This window comes from Lathyrus oleraceus, chromosome 5 (assembly GCF_024323335.1).
Source record: "Lathyrus oleraceus cultivar Zhongwan6 chromosome 5, CAAS_Psat_ZW6_1.0, whole genome shotgun sequence".
NCBI lineage: Eukaryota > Viridiplantae > Streptophyta > Magnoliopsida > Fabales > Fabaceae > Lathyrus > Lathyrus oleraceus.
The window spans coordinates 453,452,269-453,467,368 of record NC_066583.1 but is presented as its reverse complement, the minus strand read 5'-3'; the positions used below and the strand labels follow the sequence as shown (position 1 = coordinate 453,467,368).

General features: G+C 38.5%; 1 non-coding gene across 1 annotated transcript; it reads left to right on the top strand.

Annotated features, from left to right (window-relative positions):
• Positions 1 to 11,299: 11,299 nt before the first annotated feature.
• Positions 11,300 to 11,406, top strand: LOC127089010 (small nucleolar RNA R71). The gene has a single exon (XR_007790792.1). It is a non-coding gene; the product is annotated as a small nucleolar RNA R71 (small nucleolar RNA).
• Positions 11,407 to 15,100: the final 3,694 nt, after the last annotated feature.

Below are 15,100 nucleotides of genomic sequence, written 5' to 3'. Positions count from 1 at the left end.
GATTAGCCGATAATTTCTACTTGAATGGGGATATACTATACAAGAGAAACTTCGACATAGTTTTTCTCAAACGCGTGTGTCGCATCCGCGAAAAACAACCGGCGGGCAAAACAAAACAAACAGAGCCGCCACCGTGCATTATTTATCCCAAAAGAGGGAAAGGAAACGCTCAAAGTAAACCTGGAAAAGACATGGTCTCGCGACCAAAGAGATATGGGATCGGGAGTCGGTTATGCGAAGGGAAGGTATTAGCACCCCTACGCATCCGTCGTACTCGACGGGATCCACGCTCAAAAGGATAGAAGAAAGGTTGCTAAACACTGCTCAAAGAATGCACACACACACTGGAATAAAACACAGATGGAAAGAGGGGGAACGGGCTCGCTAGGATATCGCATCCTATGCCTACGTATCTCATCTGGAATGAGAATCAGAGCTAACGTAGTTCGGCTCACGCACGCTGAACAAAACCCACACAGGAAACCGACTGCCAATCGCTGGACTTACGTCAGACTCCACACAAACAGGAAAACATGGAAACCGAATGCCAATCGCTGGACTTACATCAGACTCCGAACCAACAAACACACACGGGAAACTGACTGCCAATCGCTGGGCTTACGTCAGACTCCAACAAACAAACACACACTGGAAACCAACTGCCAATTGATCGCGACTTTATGAGTCGAATTTGGGGTACAAACTGCAAGTGCACAGTTCTATCGCGTAGTTTTAAAAGATATCGATCCCACAGGAACTTATGAATCGATGTACCGTTTTCTAAGGTTACTTCGTAAAGCTAAGGCGGGTAATACTTTGATTGTTTGGGGAAAAGTTAAAACTAAAAATAGGATCTAAATTAAATATCAACTAAACGGATATCGGTATGTAGTTCGGCGGAATTAGGGAATCAATTCTTCGTTGGTTTCTTGGTTTTAAACTAAATCTTTTCAGTTGACACTATTGATTAAAAGTCTTATCTCAAACTCTCGCTCTGTTGAATAAACTATGATTTTATATTAACGTAGCTGTCACTTATTAGTTAAGTCAAAAACCACTTTTTGAAAATAATAGAATCCGTAGAAACTCTTTTTAAGAAAACACTAATCGTTTAAACACCCTTATCTCAAACTCTCGCTCTGTTGACTTAGGTTATATAATTAAATTCAAATGCTTAACTCTCGTCCTCACATTCAACCTTTAAAAATACTTTTTGAAAAAGATTAGAATTTAATTAACTCTAAAAATTTCTCTCGCCCTGATCTAGAATTAATGTCCAATTTACACTATCCAGTCAAAAACTCAAACTCTCGTTCTATTGATTTTAACTTCTTTATGTCTTTTACTTTCGTACAAAAACCTTGTTATTAAACCTGTAAATTGAGACCGTGAAAAGAGTGATTTTAATTTTAAACTTAATTAAACCAACTTAGTTTTGAGTCCTTCATTCCGCTTGCTCTACATACCGATACCTAAATAAATTAGCCAGACATGCTAAACAGATCTAAATAATTATCATGCATAAACAAATTCATCTCAGGCAAATAATATAATTCAACAATAAAACGAGGCATATATAAATTCAAACAATAATTAAAGAACCTGAGTAATTAACAACAGTCTTGAACATCCACCACAGACCGGTTGGATTTGTTCTTGAATTCTTCAATCAGACAGAAAAATAAAAGCGAAGAAATAAAAAACTAGATTCTAACGTAAGGTTAGATCCGGTGAAAGGTACACAATAGTTTCCGGTGTAGAAACTATTGTGCGAAAAATTAATTAATTGCTAGAAGCTTAACTGGAAAAGAAAATAAAAATAAAAACTGCAATTAAAAACAAAAACAGTAAAGGAAATAATGGTATGCTTGCACGGCTGGAAGAAGAAAATTGAACGAAGGGGACTGGCAAGAGCTTTTCCAAAAGCTATTATTTATATTGGTATGCTTTGTAACGGTTTCCAAAAGTCCTTTCCATAATATGGTCTTCACGTTCCAAGGGTCAAGCGTGATAGTAGGCTTCAACGTGGTCTGTTGCGTTCCTGGTGCCAAAAATATAGGAGAATGGTGTGACGTCCGTCACACCGTGTGTTACGCTCGTAACACAAGTGGGTAAAGCGTGACGCTCGTCACAGCCTGTGTGACGCTCGTCACAGGCACAACGCCTGTGCTTTTGGGCTGGGCTTTGGCTTTTGATATTTGCTTCTTTTCATCCCTATTTGCACCTCCTTTTCTTCCTTTTTTTCTTGTGCTTCAAATAAACTACCTGAGATAAATAGAAAGAAAATACCGTGTAATATCGAATAAAATGAAATAAATTGAAGTAAATAATAATATAATTTAATTAAATTGAGTCCTAGAATGTGATACTATTTCATGTTATCAAACTCCCCCATACTTAGATCTTTGCTTGTCCTCAAGCAAAATACAGTATAGAACTTGTTTTAAAAATTTTAGCCAGATGAAATTTCAAAACACACATCAATTCGTACTAGGTTGCAAGTAGATTTCGTTTTGAAGCATCTTGAGTCAAATCTCGATAGCAAGGACTACCGTAACCACATCAGATAATCTCACCTCATGCAAACCAGTTCGAGTCATGCTATTATAGCTAGCCTGATTCTTTTACTCTTATTTCACCCGTTTTCATTCTAGCGAAATCACATTAAGCCCTTTATCGTTTCGCGCACATAGTGGAGTGACCGGTTAGTGATTCTGATCCCCTTTTTAGCTTGAAGCTCTGGTACATGAGTCGGATAACTTCGTTATTTAGTCCATTGCGAATTGTGGGGGATCGGACCGTAGTCCTCCCTACCAAGTTCAGTACCAGATACCTGCTGAACCAACTCATAATGGGTCTTTCGTATTATGTTTTTGTATGATCTGCAACCTTTAGATTAAATGATCTGGTAAGGATCACCTAACTTAATTAGAGCATTTCCTGATATATATATATATATATATATATATATATATAATATATATATATATATATTTATATATATTTTTTTTATTTTGGGAATCATTCACTTATATTCATCGGCCCTCCACGTAGTTTGCTATTAAGATGGTGCTGACTTCTTGTATAAACTACTCGGGGTTACTATAAAGTTAAAAGTCCATGGACTTGTATAACAGGTGCCTTTCTGATCTAACATGTTAAGGTTTGTTTAGAGTGTTTGGCGGTAATAGTTTTTTTTGTCCTAATTTGTCTTAAGTTCGATAAAATGAGCAACCTTTATACTTACTTAGTGTGTTGAATTTTTGTTATGGCTCATGGAAATTTTGAGGGAATGGATAATAGGAATTTTTCACACTTGGGACTTAACTTAAAATAAATCTATATTATAAGAAATATATATATATATATTTTTTATAAGGGAAATAACTATGAAAAGAAAGATACATACTTGAAAAAGAAAAAGAAAAAGGAGGATAGAAAGAACACGGTTTTCCCCCCCATACTTAAATGAAACATTGTCCTCAATGTTTCAAAGAAAACAAAAGATAAATAAAAAAAAAAGAAACTAAGTTAATGCTGCCTGCCGCCTCTTGTTCTTGGACCTGGTGATCGTTGACGTATGTCTAAGTTGTCAAACCTGCTAAGAAAATCAGTGAACCGCTGGTCGGTTATGGCATTCCTCGCTTCCTGTTGTTGTTGCATTTGGCGCATCATTTGCATCATTTCGAGATTTTGTGCTTGCATACCATCAATAGCATTCATGATGTCGTCGTTGGTTGCAGGCCTTCTTCGTAGACGACGTCGTGAGGATGGGCCAGCTGCATTATCAAAAGGGTTGAGCGGGACTGATTGTTGTGCAGGATGCGGATAAAGTACCGAATAGTTGGGTTATGTATATGGGAAACAAGGAGATCTTCCCAGTTGTTGGCATCTACACCGGATATTTTCCTAAAGAGGTCGAAGACGGCAACTGTGTTCCAGTTTGAGTTTGGAGGGATTCTGGGGTAGACTTGACCTTCTATGGGGAACTGTAGCATGGTGCTCAATTGGTTTTGGGATAAGGAGTATTCGGTGTTGAACATACGGAAGGTTGCGGTACCGGTTAAGAATTCGTCTTCACCGGTGGGAGTGTTGTAAGAATAGGAACTTAAAAATTCTAAGGTTAGGGATGGGTAGGTAGGTTGATTATGCGTGCATAGGAAGGTTAAATCAGCAAGACGGAGCATCCATTCTATACCTTGAAGTAAACTTAATTCTTGTAAACAAGTTAGATCAGGATACCTGGTAGAGGTGACACCTCGTTGTTGGAAACGCTCGAACAGCTCCCTTTGATAATTATCATCGTCAGATCGGAAGATGATATTTCCGAAATTTTGATTTCCCGCCATACCGATGAATGAGTTGGAGGAAGTAATTAGGAAAGAAAAGAAAATATATTTGATTGTATAGAATAGTTGTGATGTAGGAAGAAAGGTATGGTGGGTATTTATAGGAAAAATTTTGAAGTTGGAAAGGGATTGGTTGAAAAGTAAATAAATGTGGGTTAATGTGAATAAATGGGGAAGGTAAAAAGGTGAAGTGGTGTAACGGTCGTCTCCAACGGCTTTGTAACGTTCACCTAGTCAGAAGGTGTTACGCTCGTTACAGGGGCATGACCGGCGTCACAAGCACTTGGCGTGACGTCCGTGATAGGTTGTGTGACACTCGTCACACAGTCTTTTTGGCATGGTTACTGCTTGCGTTCTTCATAATGATTTTGGTAATTTATTTTTATTATTTTGTTTTGCTTTGCTTCAGATTATTTTATTCTGCTATTGTGATATTTTAAATTGCATTGCATGCTATTCTACTTTGTATAATAGTGCATAAATATATATTTTTTTCTTTAATAAGTTATGTAGGCAGCAACAGTAGAGAGCATTTTTGATAGATATTGCATAATTCATAATAAAGTAAAATAAATCAATAGCTTCACAAAATAATCATAATGTAACATTGGAAAAAAAAACAAAAATGCGAAAGAGAAATAAATACGAACATAATTTGAAATAACATTAATGAATAATCTAACTAAAACTAAATAACTAAGAAAAACGACTTCTATCCATCTGCATGATCTCTGGCCGGAGGAGCAAAGGAGTTAACACGGTATAGCAACTCGTGAAACTGATTTGTCATACTGTTCATGTATCCCAGAAATTCGTGTCTCATGTTAGCGAACTCTTCTCTGAGGGCGTCTTGTTCTGACATCAAAGCTTCAATGGCAGTGTTATAATTAATTCCGGGCATATGATGTCTAAGGTCGGGTATCGCCGATTCTTCGGTCTGAACAGGTTGAGGAGGAGGATCAATATCATAATAACCAGCTGGTGTCTGAGGGTCAGATTCAGCATAAGGAATCTGGTCATCACAAATCTCATAGTCCTGGATGAATTCAGTGGATCTAGCAGGAGAGGGGGTTTCGTTCAGATTGTAGAGCCAGTTATTGCGGTTATGGACACTAGTCCTAGGATTGGGCATGGTGAATAGGCAAAGAACTTGGTTATTAATTATAAGCTCAAACTCGTCATACCCTAGGTTTGCTATAAACATAGTGTTGAAGAGGAAGGGTATACTCATAATAGTAATGCCACAAAAAGGGCTTAAGTCAAGCATAGGCTGACGTAATCCGATAGCATTACTAATCATGGTTATCAAACCGCCTATTCGAATTGGTGGTCGTTCATCTTGGATAAGGTGGTCTAAATTTGCCAACATAAAAGTGGCACCGTTTACTGGACGGTTCTGGGAAGCACAAAATATGATGAAGAGTTCATCACGTGAAACTGTAGTACTGTTTGGCTTCTTATGGAAATAACGAAAGACCGGGTTATGTATGTTTCTAGAGAGAAACTCATGTTCCTCGGGATCGTCATTTCCAGTCAAGTTACCCCAAAAGTGTTCAAGTTCTCTATATTCAAAAAGTTCTTCTTGGCTCACTGTGAATGTGTCAAAGGAGGTAGGGAAACCTAAAAGGTTGGTAAAGTCTTGAATATTAAATTGGTACTCCATGTTAAACATTCTGAACTGGATGAAACCTCTGCTTATTCCTTTCCCATGGCTGGGTAGATAGATCAGGGAGCTAAGGAATTCTAGTGTTAGTCTCCGGTAAGTGACGAAATGTCTACGGATAGGAGAGGTTTCCCACCCTATCTGACTCAGCAAATACAGGACACTTTCTCTTAGTCCAAGGGCAGTCATTGCCCAGTCATCAGCATACAGACTAGGTAGCATCTCTCTCGTGGCTAGTTCCTCAAACTTTTGTTTCTGAGCTTGCCCTCTGAATTTGATACCCATACGATCAATTTGTCCCATCAGGTTAGTGTTAGCTAGAGAAAAGAAAAACAAGAGTTTTAGTCAGGATTTGGCCAAATGCCGAAAGAAGAAGAGAAAAGTTTTTAATAAATAAAAATAAATTAAGAATGAATACTAAACAAAATTTAAAAGAATAATTAAGGAAGAAATAAAAAAATATAAATATTTGTGGGTTGTCTCCCACTAAGCGCTTTGTTTAATGTCGCAAGCTCGACATAAAAACTATCAATTATAATCTATAAGTTCTGGAGGCATTTCGTCTAAGTGCAAGACTTACGAATCTTCATTGTTTTCTGCATAGTGATAATGTTTTAGACGTTGCCCGTTTACGGTAAATGGTTCCATAGATTTGCTTTTAATTTCTACTGCTCCACTGGGAAAAACATTGGTGATTTGAAAAGGACCTGACCATCTAGATCGTAGTTTTCCCGGAAACAACTTTACCCTAGAGTTAAATAGAAGAACTGTATCGCCTTGTTTGAAGATTTTCCTTGATATGCGCTTGTCATGCCATTGTTTTGTTCTTTCTTTGTAGATTTTGGCATTTTCGTAAGCGTCTCTTCTGAGTTCCTCTAATTCGCTTATATCAAGGATTCTCTTTTCACCGGTGGCTTTATAGTTTAAATTTAAATTTTTAATAGCCCAATAGGCTTTATGTTCTAATTCTACCGGGAGATGACAGGATTTTCCATAAATGAGCTTAAATGGGGTTGTCCCTATGGGAGTTTTGTAAGCAGTTCGGTAAGCCCATAAAGCTTCTGGTAATTTCAATGACCAGTCTTTCCTTGAAGTGGCGACTGTTTTCTCTAGTATCTGTTTGATTTCTCTGTTAGACACTTCCACTTGCCCACTGGTTTGAGGGTGGTAAGGTGTCGCTACTCTATGTCTTACGCCATACTTAAGTAGTAGTTTTTCGAGTACCTTGGATATGAAATGCGATCTACCATCACTGACTACTATTCTTGGGACACCAAACCTTGGAAATATTATATTCTTAAAGAGTCTAGTTACTACTCGTGTGTCGTTTGTTGGAGAAGTTATAGCTTCAATCCATTTTGATACATAGTCAACTGCCTCGAGTATGTATTTGTTACCGAAAGAGGATGGAAAAGGTCCCATGAAGTCTATTCCCCACACGTCGAAAATCTCTACTTCTAAAACGCCCTTTTGTGGCATCTCGTCACGTCTAGATATGTTTCCTGTGCGTTGACATCTGTCACATTTCTTAATAGCTGCATGTACATCCTTCCATATATTTGGCCAATAAAAACCGGCTTGTAGGATTTTAGAGCAGGTCTTGGATGTACTTGCATGTCCACCATAAGGAGCGGAGTGACAGTGTTGGATTATATTTTCTACCTCTTCTTCGGGTATGCACCGACGGAAAATACCATCTGGGCATCTTTTAAAAAGTAAGGGGTCATCCCAGTAATAGTGTTTTATGTCATAGAAGAATCGTTTCTTCTGCTGGTAGGATAAAGTAGGTGGAATTATTCCGGCAGCTAAATAATTGACGAGGTCAGTGTACCACGGTGTAACAGATATAGCTAAGGTGGTTTCTACCTGTTTATCAGCGTTATTTTCTTCCAAAGTAGCTATAATGTTATCGTACGAGAAATCATCGTTAATTGATGTTCTTTCTGGTTCAAGGTTCTCAAGTCTAGAGAGGTGATCTGCTACTACGTTTTCAGTTCCTTTCTTGTCTTTGATTTCCAAATCGAACTCTTGTAGCAACAGGATCCACCTTAGGAGTCTAGGTTTAGCATCCTTTTTTGTTGAGAGGTATTTGATAGCAGCGTGGTCAGTGTAGATGATTATTTTGGCTCCGACCAAGTAAGAACGAAATTTATCTAGTGCAAACACTACTGCTAGAAGTTCTTTCTCGGTTGTGGCGTAATTCATTTGTGCTTCATCTAGAGTTCTACTTGCGTAATATATAACGTGAAGCTTTTTATCTTTTCGTTGTCCTAAAACAGCACCTACAGCGTAATCACTGGCATCACACATTATTTCGAATGGTTCGTTCCAATCTGGTGTCTGCATTATGGGCGTGGAGATCAATGCTTGTTTAAGCGTTTGAAATGCTTCTAAACAGTTATTGTCGAATATGAATTCAGCATCCTTCATCAATAGCCCGGTTAAAGGTTTAGTTATTTTAGAGAAGCCTTTAATGAATCGTCGGTAAAAACCGGCATGTCCTAAGAAGCTTCGTACTTCTCTCACAGTTTTCGGGGGTTGAAGGTTTTCGATTACCTCTATTTTGGCTTTGTCTACTTCAATTCCTCTGTTCGAGATGATGTGTCCTAAAACAATTCCTTCTTGTACCATAAAGTGGCATTTTTCCCAATTAAGTACTAGGTTTACTTTTACACATCGCTCTAGAACTCTTTCTAGGTTTTCAAGGCATTCTTCAAAGCTTTGTCCGCATACGGAAAAGTCATCCATAAATACTTCCACGATGTTTTCTAGAAAATCGGCGAATATTGCCATCATGCACCTTTGGAAGGTTGCGGGAGCATTACACAAGCCAAACGACATTCGTCTATAAGCGAAGGTACCAAAAGGACACGTGAACGTTGTCTTTTCTTGGTCATCAGGGTGAATTGGTATTTGAAAGAAGCCTGAGTAACCGTCTAGATAGCAGAAATGCGAATGTTTTGCTAATCGTTCTAACATCTAGTCAATGAATGGTAAAGGGAAATGATCTTTTCGGGTTGCTTTGTTTAGTTTCCTATAGTCAATGCACATTCTCCATCCCGATTCGATTCGTTTGGTTATAATTTCTCCTTTTTCATTTTCAATGACTGTTACAACTCCTTTCTTTGGTACTACGTGTACAGGACTAACCCATTTGCTATCAGATATAGGATATATGATACCTGCCTCTAATAACTTGGTTATTTCCTTCTTCACTACCTCACTCAGGATCGGGTTTAGTCTCCTCTGGTGTTCCCTAGAAGTTTTACAATCTTCTTCTAGCATGATGCGGTGCATACAAATAGAGGGACTTATTCCTTTAAGATCAGTGATGTTGTATCCTAGTGCGGTTGGATATTTTCTTAAGATATGCATGAGTTTTTCTGTTTCGAGTCTTCCTAGGTCAGCATTAACTATCACTGGTCGTTCAAGCTCTAAGTCTAGGAATTCATATCTCAGATTTTTGGGAAGTGTTTTCAGGTCTAGGGTTGGTTTCTTAAGGCATTGCGTAGGGTCCGGTGTTATTGCTAAACATTGGTTAAGTTTGTCTTCTACAAGATAGTCAGATGATTTGCCTTTTTCTAACTCTGTTTCTTTTATGCATTCATCAATGATATCCATGAAGTAACATGTATCTTCTATTGCAGGTGCTTTCAAAAATTGGGAATGAATGAACTCAATTTTCTCTTCTCCTACTTCGAAAGTGAGTCGTCCTCGTTTTACGTCTATGATCGCACCGGCAGTTGCTAAGAACGGTCTTCCCAGTATAATGGGTGTAACTTCATCTTCTCTAATGTCCATAATTATAAAATCAGTTGGAATGTAGAATTGACCTATGCGCACTGGAACGTTTTCAAGAATTCCAACAGGATATCTAACAGAATGATCTGCTAGTTGCACAGACATTTTAGTTGGTCTTAATTCTCCCATTTCCAGTTTCTTGCATATGGATAAAGGCATAACACTAATACCGGCTCCTAAATCGCATAAGGATTTGTCAATGACAAATTTTCCTATGTGACGGGGTATAGAGAAACTACCTGGGTCTTTAAGTTTAGGAGGCATATTCTGGATTATAGCGCTACATTCAGCGGTGAGTGTAACGGTTTCGCTATCTTCAAGTTTCCTTTTATTAGAAAGAATTTCTTTTAAGAACTTGGCATATGAGGGCATCTGCGTAATAGCTTCTGTAAACGGAATTGTGACGTTTAATTGTTTTAGTATATCAACAAATTTTTTGAATTGGCCCGCATCTTTGGTTTTAATAAGCCTTTGAGGGTAAGGGATAGGTGGTTTATAAGGTGGTAGAGGTACATAAGGTTCCTTCTTCTGTACGGTTTCCTTATTACTCTCTTCCTTTTCCTTAGGTTCACTTTCTTCCTCAGTTGAATTTTTAGAGTTTTGGTTTTCTATCCTTGGGTCAGACGGTCCTTCCACTTCCGTTCCACTTCTTAGTATGATTGCATGAGCGTGGCTTCTCGGGTTAGGTTGGGGCTGTCCAGGAAATGTACCAGTTGGGGCAGCAGTAGGCACTTGTTGTTGAGCTACTTGTGATATTTGCGTTTCCAGCATTTTGTTATGGGTAGCCAGGGCATCTACTTTACTTGCTAGTTGTTTAATTTGCTCGCCAGTGTGTACATTCTGGTTTAAGAAATCTTTATTGGTTTGCTGTTGAGAAACTATAAAGTTTTCCATCATGATTTCCAAATTGGATTTCCTAGGGGCATTATTGTTAGGTGTAGATGGGATAGGCTTTTGATATCCTGGAGGTATAGCTGGGGCTTGATTTGGAGATTGTCCAGGTGCGTATAAAGCATTATTACTCTTATATGAAAAATTGGGATGATTCTTCCAATTTGAGTTATAGGTATGCGAGTAGGGGCTTCCTTGAGCATAGTTTACTTGCTCCGCTTGGATTCCTGTTAGGAGTTGACAATCTGTAGGAGTATGACCTTGGATTCCACAGACTTCGCAATTCTGAGTTATGGCAACCACGGTGGCTGGAGGTGATACATTTAAACTTTCAATTTTCTGGACCAGAGCATCCACTTTTGCATTAACATGATCAAGGTTACTTATCTCGTACATGCCAGTTTTCGTTTGAGGTTTTTCTACCATTGTTCGTTCGCTTCCCCACTGATAGTGGTTTTGAGCCATTCTTTCGATAAGTTGGTAAGCATCAGCATAAGGTTTGTTCATTAGTGCCCCACCTGCGGCGGCGTCTATTGTTAACCTCGTGTTGTATAGGAGACCATTATAGAAGGTATGAATTACTAACCAGTCTTCTAAACCATGGTGTGGAAAAAGTCTCATCATGTCTTTGTATCTTTCCCATGCTTCGAAGAGAGACTCGTTATCTTTCTGTTTAAATCCATTTATCTGGGCTCTTAACATAGCTATTTTGCTCGGCGGAAAATATCGGGCAAGAAAAACTTTTTTCAACTCGTTCCATGTGGTGACTGAGTTGGAAGGAAGAGATTGAAGCCATCTTCTAGCGCTATCTCTTAACGAGAAAGGAAAAAGAAGAAGTCGAATTGCCTCTGAAGTGACACCGTTAGCTTTAACAGTATCAGCGTATTGGACAAATACGGATAAATGAAGGTTTGGATCCTCGGTAGGATTTCCAGAGAATTGGTTATGTTGCACTGCCTGCAACAGTGAAGGTTTAAGTTCAAAGTTGTTTGCTTCGATTGCGGGTGGAGCAATACTCGAATGCGGCTCATCTTGCGATGGAGCGGCGTAATCTCGAAGAGCACGAGCTGGTTCTGCCATCTCGGGTATCGGCGAAGGAAGAAGATTTTTGAGATCAGGAAGTTCGACAGGAGGGAGATTGTTTGCAGCACGATATTCCCGAATTCGTCGTAAGACTCAGAGATATAGTTCGATATCGTTGATTCGTAAGTAGAACGGCTCGCCTTGCGAGCGAGTGTGTGGCATACAAATCCACAAAAGAAAGAAAAGAAAAGAAAAGCCTTAGTCTCTACAGCGTAACAGAAGAGTTATGATATCGACTAAACAAAAGTCCCCGACAACGGCGCCAAAAACTTGATCGCGACTTTATGAGTCGAATTTGGGGTACAAACTGCAAGTGCACAGTTCTATCGCGTAGTTTTAAAAGATATCGATCCCACAGGAACTTATGAATCGATGTACCGTTTTCTAAGGTTATTTCGTAAAGCTAAGGCGGGTAATACTTTGATTGTTTGGGGAAAAGTTAAAACTAAAAATAGGATCTAAATTAAATATCAACTAAACGGATATCGGTATGTAGTTCGGCGGAATTAGGGAATCAATTCTTCGTTGGTTTCTTGGTTTTAAAATAAATCTTTTTAGTTGACACTATTGATTAAAAGTCTTATCTCAAACTCTCGCTCTGTTGAATAAACTATGATTTTATATTAACGTAGCTGTCACTTATTAGTTAAGTCAAAAACCACTTTTTGAAAACAATAGAATCCGTAGAAACTCTTTTTAAGAAAACACTAATCGTTTAAACACCCTTATCTCAAACTCTCGCTCTGTTGACTTAGGTTATATAATTAAATTCAAATGCTTAACTCTCGTCCTCACATTCAACCTTTAAAAATACTTTTTGAAAAAGATTAGAATTTAATTAACTCTAAAAATTGCTCTCGCCCTGATCTAGAATTAATGTCCAATTTACACTGTCCAGTCAAAAACTCAAACTCTCGTTCTATTGATTTTAACTTCTTTATGTCTTTTACTTTCGTACAAAAACCTTGTTATTAAACCTGTAAATTGAGACCGTGAAAAGAGTGATTTTAATTTTAAACTTAATTAAACCAACTTAGTTTTGAGTCCTTCATTCCGCTTGCTCTACATACCGATACCTAAATAAATTAGCCAGACATGCTAAACAGATCTAAATAATTATCATGCATAAACAAATTCATCTCAGGAAAATAATATAATTCAACAATAAAACGGGGCATATATAAATTCAAACAATAATTAAAGAACCTGAGTAATTAACAGCAGTCTTGAACATCCACCACAGACCGGTTGGATTTGTTCTTGAATTCTTCAATCAGACAGAAAAATAAAAGCGAAGAAATAAAAAACTAGATTCTAACGTAAGGTTAGATCCGGTGAAAGGTACACAATAGTTTCCGGTGTAGAAACTATTGTGCGAAAAATTAATTAATTGCTAGAAGCTTAACTGGAAAAGAAAATAAAAATAAAAACTGCAATTAAAAACAAAAACAGTAAAGGAAATAATGGTATGCTTGCACGGCTGGAAGAAGAAAATTGAACGAAGGGGACCGGCAAGAGCTTTTCCAAAAGCTACTATTTATATTGGTATGCTTTGTAACGGTTTCCAAAAGTCCTTTCCGTAATATGGTCTTCACGTTCCAAGGGTCAAGCGTGATAGTAGGCTTCAACGTGGTCTGTTGCGTTCCTGGTGCCAAAAATATAGGAGAATGGTGTGACGTCCGTCACACCATGTGTTACGCTCGTAACACAAGTGGGTAAAGCGTGACGCTCGTCACAGCCTGTGTGACGCTCGTCACAGGCACAGCGCCTGTGCTTTTGGGTTGGGCTTTGGCTTTTGATATTTGCTGATTTTCATCCCTATTTGCACCTCCTTTTCTTCCTTTTTTTTCTTGTGCTTCAAATAAACTACCTGAGATAAATAGAAAGAAAATACCGCGTAATATCGAATAAAATGAAATAAATTGAAGTAAATAATAATATAATTTAATTAAATTGAGTCCTAGAATGTGATACTATTTCATGTTATCACCAATTGCTGGGCTTACGTTAGACTCCACGCAAACAAACACCAACAGGATACGGAATGCCAATCGCTGGTCTTACATCCATCTCCTAACACACACAAGAAAGTTAACAAACAAACAAGTTAATAGGGAGTCTGGCACTCGAGCCTAATAACTGTCAAGCCAACACACACAAAAAAAGAAAAAGGGTGCCCTGAGAGATCTCGTACGATCTCCTGCCTACGTACCTCATCTAGTATGAGGATCAGGGCGACGTAGTTCCCCTTAGCAGGGGAGAAACTTCTTCTAAACCAGAGACTGGGAAAGGACAAACTAAAAGGGAGACTGACTCGAGCCTAATAGTTATCATGCAATCCACAATGGTCCTAGGTTAAGGTTTCTATCTAACTTGCACAGGGAGCAAGCTATCCTAAACAACACAGGCAAAGTCATACAAGCATACAAAAAGCAAGCACACACACTATATGCAAACAATTGGGCTCATACAAGGTTGGCTGTGAAACACAGGCCAACTGGAATCGGGTGTAGTTAGCTCTTAACCCTAACATTGAGAGTTAGGGTGAAGCAGATGAAATAGGAAGTGAGGGTAAGACCTCACAGCTCTTATCCCTGGCCTGGGAGAGCTTCAGACAAAATAGAATGTGTGGGAGTTCAGAAAGTAGGAACTCTTCTCCACATATGACTGACACAACAAAGATCTTGGGTTAATATCCACAATGCATAAACACAAGGTGTGTGAGCAAAGTGAATGACACATTGAATAGCAGGAGATGGATTGCACATCTCTTTTATCTGCCAATTGCCTCATAGAGGTCTTTTCCTGCTTGGCACAAAAGTAAACAAACACAAGCATTGCCTCTTAAGGAGGGCTTCAGACAGGTGCCTGCCCACATAACTGGACAGGTCTTCCAGACTACATGAAGTCAGAGAAGTTATACCTCAGTGGTTAAGCAACCAAGCAAAGCAAAGTTCAAAGTGAACTTAAAGCAACTAATGTACCTGTGAAAACATCAAACAAATCAGTACAAAGTTCAAACAGTCAAACAGACAACAGTCAATCACACAATCAGACAGATAAGCAAGCAACAATGTGCAAGGCACAACACAAATAACTTGGCATCAACCTACAAAACAACATAAGGTTAGCCAACATCCATCAACTAATCAATCCAAATGAGTGAACCACTTCATCATGGTAATGCTTCTTAACCTGAAATTCACAACCCAAACAGTGAGTCCAAACCACTAGGTCAAAGCCTAGGGTCAAAAGAGGGTCAAACATTCAAAACAGAACATGAAATTTAACATGGATCAATTTCATTCAATCA